This window comes from Podarcis raffonei, chromosome 18, assembly GCF_027172205.1.
Source record: "Podarcis raffonei isolate rPodRaf1 chromosome 18, rPodRaf1.pri, whole genome shotgun sequence".
Classification (NCBI taxonomy): domain Eukaryota; kingdom Metazoa; phylum Chordata; class Lepidosauria; order Squamata; family Lacertidae; genus Podarcis; species Podarcis raffonei.
In genome coordinates this window covers 9,832,045-9,838,044 of record NC_070619.1, presented here as the reverse complement: position 1 = coordinate 9,838,044, position 6,000 = coordinate 9,832,045, and positions in this window count along the sequence as shown.

Genomic DNA, 6,000 nt, shown 5'->3' with positions numbered 1-6,000 from the left:
ACTCCGGAGCCCCTTACGGGGTTCCTTTTGTGATTTCGGGGTCGCTCCAGGTGCCCGCCGGGTCCCACGGCCACGGACTCACTCTGCCCGTGGTTTATCTTGATGGGTTGCCGCTGCGCCGTCGCGAGCAACCCTTTTCTGCGGTGCCCCTCTTCAGAGCTCGAAGAGGTCCGCCATCACGGTTTTGCGCCGCCTCCGGAAGTCCCACCCTTGTGGCTTTTCCTGATCGGTTTCATTCTGTCTTCCTATTTGTGTTCCTGCTTTTCTGTGTGGATACCAATTAAAGCGGCTCGTGGCAAAAGTGAAAAATGGAAAATACCAGAAACGGGAATGTAGAACAGGGGAACTTAGCTAAACTGAGTCAGGCCATTTAATAATACTAATACTACTATTTTAAGACAGCATCTTAAAAAGTAGAGACATCACCTTGCCAACAAAGGTGAGTATAGTAAAAGCTATGGTTTTCCCAGTAGTGATGTATGGAAGTGAGAGCTGGACCATAAAGAAGGCTGATCGCCGAAGAATGGATGCTTTTGAATTCTGGTGCTGGAGGATACTCTTAAGAGTCCCATGGACTGCAAGAAGATCAAACCTCTCCATTCTGAAGGAAATCAGCCCTGAGTGCTCACTGGAAGGACAGATCCTGAAGCTGAGGCTCCAATACTTTGGCCACCTCATGAGAAGAGAAGACTCCCTGGAAAAGACCCTGATGTTGGGAAAGATGGAGGGCACAAGGAGAAGGGGACAACAGAGGCCGAGATGGTTGGATAGTGTTCTTGAAGCTACCAGCATGAGTTTGACCAAACTGCGGGAGGCAGTGGAAGACAGGAGTGCCTGGCGTGCTCTGGTCCAGGGGGTCACGAAGAGGCGGACACGACTAAACGACTAAACAACAACAATACTACTATTGCTGCTACTGCTACTGCTACTACTACTAATTTATTACTTATACCTCACCCATCTAGGCGGCTCCCAACCGAATATGAAAAACACCATAAAGCATCAAACATTAAAAACTTCCCTAAACAGGGCTGCCTTCAGATGTTTTCGAAAAGTCAGACAGTTGTTTATTTCCTTGACATCTGATGGGAGGGTGTTCCATAGGACGAGCGCCACCACCGAGAAGGCCCTCTGCCTGGTTCCCAGTAACGTCACTTCTCACAATCAGGGAACTGCCAAAAGGCCCTCAGAGCTGGACCTTGGTGTCCAGGCTGGACAATGGGGGTGGAGATGCTCCTTCAGGGATACTGGGCTGAGGCCGTTTAGGGCTTTCAAGGTCATCACCAACTCTTTGAATTGTGCTCACACCGTGATCCTCAAATGAAGGGGGGCATCTGAAGGCAGCCTTGTTTAGGGAAGCTTTTAATATTTGATGAATTATTGTATTTTAATATTTTGCTGGAAGCTGCCCAGAGTGGCTGTGGAAACCCAGCCAGAAGGGCGGGGTATAAATAAATTGTTGTTGTTGTTTAGTCGTTTAGTCATGTCCACCTCTTTGTTACCCCTTGGACCAGAGCACGCCAGGCACTCCTGCCTTCCACTGCCTCCCGCAGTTTGGTCAGACTCATGCTGGTAGCTTCAAGAACACTATCCAACCATCTCGTCCTCTGTTGTCCCCTTCTTCTTGTGCCCTCCATCTTTCCCAGCATCAGGGTCTTTTCCAGGCAGTCTTCTCTTCTCATGAGGTGGCCAAAGTCTTGGAGCCTCAGCTTCTGGATCTGTCCTTCCAGTGAGCACTCAGGGCTGATTTCCTTCAGAATGGAGAGGTTTGATCTTCTTGCAGTCCATGGGACTCTCAAGAGTCTCCTCCAGCACCAGAATTCAAAAGCATCCATTCTTCGGCCATCAGCCTTCTTGATGGTCCAGCTCTCCCTTCCATACATCACTACTGGGAAAACCATAGCTTTTACTATACGGACCTTTGTTGGTCCTTTGGCATAAATAAATTATTATTATTATTAATGGTTCCAGAGCTCATGACTCTGAACCAAAGGCTGATTTAAAAAGGAAGACTGGAAGCTGCTTTTCCCCGAGCCACAGCCTTGCTGTATCACTGACTGCCCTGCACTGAGTGGCAGCAGAGCTCCAGGATTTTGGAAAAGGGCTGCCTTCTCAGCCTTACCTGGGGTCTGAGCCCGAGACCTTCTGCCTGCGAAGCAGAAACTCTACCGCTGAGCTATGGGTCTTTCCCCAAAGTGAAGGCCTCTCTTTTAAGAACAGCGCAGCACATCTTCCTTTGTTTTGCATTTAAAACCTTTCCAAAGGAGTAAAGGGGTGAAGGCGTTAAACCTTCCGGCGGGGAAAGGAATTTTAACATCAAGACGCAGCAGATCACAGGTTAAAAGGCGCCTGGATTTTATCGTCTCCCTTCTTTTAAAAAGATGTTGGAAGGCAGACGAGGGAGAGAGAGAGAAGGATGGGGGTGCACGATGGAGAACCGGACCCCCAAACTTTGGAATGAGGGGTGCGAAGCCTTCAGAACGAGGGAAAAGCAATGTCTTAAAAGGAGACCCAGATTGATGCAAAATCTCACTCTATCTTCAAGCCTCATTTTCAAAGTTTAACTGCCAAAAGGGTCAGCAAAACTGCCTGTCTTGTCCCCCACTTTCCCTCCCCCCCAAAAAAAACTGCTTCCTTCTCTGTAGGTTGGCAAAGGGATCAGGCCAATACGCCTGATTTGGTATAACCCAACACCCTATATCCCTATTCACATTCCCACCCACCCCCAAACCATAAGAATTGGAATCTTGCTTTATTTTAAAGGAAAATATTCAGTGGTTAAGGGACATGGGTGGCGCTGTGGGTTAAACCACAGAGCCTAGGACTTGCCAATCAGAAGGTCGGCGGTTCGAATCCCCGCAATGACGGGGTGAGCTCCCGTTGCTCAGTCCCTGCTCCTGCCCACCTAGCAGTTCAAAAGCACGTCAAAGTGCAAGTAGATAAATAGGTACCGCTCCGGCGGGAAGGTAAACGGCGTTTCCGTGCGCTGCTCTGGTTCACCAGAAGCGGCTTAGTCCTGCTGGCCACATGACCCGGAAGCTGTACTCCGGCTCCCTCGGCCAATAAAGCGAGATGAGCGCTGCAACCCCAGAGTCAGTCACGACTGGACCTAATGGTCAGGGGTCCCTTTACCTTTACTATTCAGGGTAGAGTACAGATTTTGAATGCAGATGGTGCCAGGTTCAGTTTGCCCATGGGGCAGGGCGCACCGTGGGGCCTCCGGAGTCTGCCTGCCTCCTCCCACTCAGCCGCCCTACAGCTGGGGGGGGAGGCAGCAGGCGGACCATTTGGGCAGCACGGAGCCTGCACGCGCCCAAGCCACTGTGTCTCTCCCATGATAGATGCGTGGCTCAGGCACACTGCAGGCTCTGCGGTGAGTGCCGCCTCGCATTTTGTCACCCCTCAGTGGTGACACCCGGGGCGGTCCGACCCACCGTGCCCCCTTCCTCCGCCCCTATGAAGGATGCTGAACTAGATAGGCCTCCTTTGGCCCAACTCAGCTGCTGGGCTCTTCTATGGAACCTCCAGCTCCAGAGACAGTCTATCTGAACTCCTAGGTTCTTTGGGGTATTATGTTCTTAAACAGATCCATAATCTGATGTGAGTATAGAGAAGACTCCCTGGAAAAGACCCTGATGTTGGGAAAGATGGAGGGCACAAGGAGAAGGGGGCGACAGTGGATGAGATGGTGGGACAGTGTTCTCGAAGCTACCAGCATGAGTTTGACCAAACTGCGGGAGGCAGTGGAAGACAGGAGTGCCTGGCATGCTCTGGTCCAGGGGGTCACAAAGAATCGGACACGACTAGACAACAACAGCATAAGGTCTGCATCCTATATTTTGGGGCAGGGACCAGCCATGCCGTCGGGCGACTTCAGACTCTGGTCTTTAAAGCTTGCGTACATCTTAACCCAGCACTGCTCCGGCCCTTGGCGCTTTGGGCTCCATGGCACATCTCTTAATCCGGCCCAGCCCACCTGTCCCCCGGTGCTCAGGAGACCAGGCAGAGAAGCTGGCTCTGAGCGCCGTATCCGCCGCAGCATGTAAAAGACGGTGTTAGAATTCTCCGCCAGCCCAAGGACATTCTTCCGCCTCTGGGATCATCCATTTGCAGGCTCCCAGAAGGCAGGCGATGTCCTTGCACCGGCGAGGAATTCTAACACGGTCTTTCTCTTGTACCTACAAGGTAGGAAATTAGCGCTCCAGCAGGGGCAAGCGAATGAGGTCGCACCTCGCCATGGGTTCCTCTGACGGCGTTCTGGATATTGAATATGCGAAATGCGTGCTAATGGGATTTTAATAACACGCTCCATTTCTTCCGGCTGGTTAGCGAGCGAGGAGTCGGCCCTCTCCTTCCGCTCCCCCGTCTGGATTCGACCCTTCCAACCCGTTGCGGCAGGGGCTCTGAGACTCTTGGATCTGGGGGGCGATATTCGGCTCCCCGAATTGTCAGACTTGGCCCCCGGCAAAGGGCAGCACAACAAAATTCCCTTTTTTTGCGGTGCTGGGAACTTGAACCCGGCTCCCTCGACACACGTTTCTCCCCAGATCTGGCTCGCAGATGACAACACTTTGGCTCTCAGCCACCGGTGTTCACCGAGCTGTGAAAAGGGAGGGGAGTGGAAGACTGATTATCTCATGGAGTCGTAGATTGGTAGAGCTGGAAGGAAACCAAAGTGCCATCTAGTCCAGCCCCCTGCAATGCAGGAACATCATGTGGGGGTTCAAGGACAGAGAAGAAGGAATAATGAATGAATCAACCAACAATAAATAAAACAATAAATACGATAGACAAAGAATAGAAACAAAATGTCAATTACCGTATTTTTCGCTCTATAAGACGCACCAGACCACAAGACGCACCTAGTTTTTGGAGGAGGAAAACAAGAAAAGAAAATATTCTGAGTCTCAGAAGCCAGAACAGCAAGAGGGATCGCTGCGCAGCGAAATCAGCAATCCCTCTTGCTGTTCTGGCTTCTGGGATAGCTGCGCAGCCTGCATTCGCTCCATAAGGCGCAAACACATTTCCCCTTACTTTTTAGGAGGGGAAAAAGTGAGTCTTATAGAGCAAAAAATACGGTATATAAAATACATTTTGGGGTTTTGAATCAATGGTCAAATAGTGGACCTTATTCTGATTGCCACAGCTAAAAACCTTGCCACCTTTGCTGTCACCTGCTCATCTTGATCTGCCACATATGATAAAATGTTCCTTCTTTTTCCTGACATTTCCAACATTTATTGCTCACTTTATAAAAGTAAAGGTAAAGGTACCCCTGCCCGTACGGGCCAGTCATGACCGACTCTGCGGTTGCGCGCCCATCTTGCTTAAGAGGCCGGGGGCCAGCGCTGTCCGAGGACACTTCCGGGTCATGTGGCCAGCGTGACGAAGCTGCTATGGCAAGGCAGCACCAGCGCAGCACACGGAACGCCGTTTACCTTCCCGCTAGAAAGCGGTCCCTATTTATCTACTTGCACCCGGGGGTGCTTTCGAACTGCTAGGTGGGCAGGAGCTGGGACCGAACGACGGGAGCTCACCCCACCGCGGGGATTCGAACCGCCGACCATACGATCGGCAAGTCCTAGGCGCTGAGGTTTTACCCACAGCGCCACCCGCGTCCCACATATGATAAAATGTTCCTTCTTTTTCCTGACATTTCCAACATTTATTGCTCACCTTATACATCTTACCAAGTTTTACTGGTGTTACATACCATCTATATATCATTTTCATAACATTTTCCTTTATTGTAGTACACGCAGTAAGCTTCATTCCTTCCTTCCACAATTTTATCCAGTCATCAAATTGTATATTATATCCAAAATCTTTGGCCCACTGAATCATAACTGCCTAGCAATTGGCATTCAGAAGTCCCCTGCCTGAAACCCAGGTGGGCCACTTCCAGTCAGTGTAGGAAGCCAGGAAGCATATCCAGCGCCGGGGTGCAAAGATCCCTCCAGCGCCCCCCTGGCAACTCCAAAACAAGGGAGGGGGTGGTGG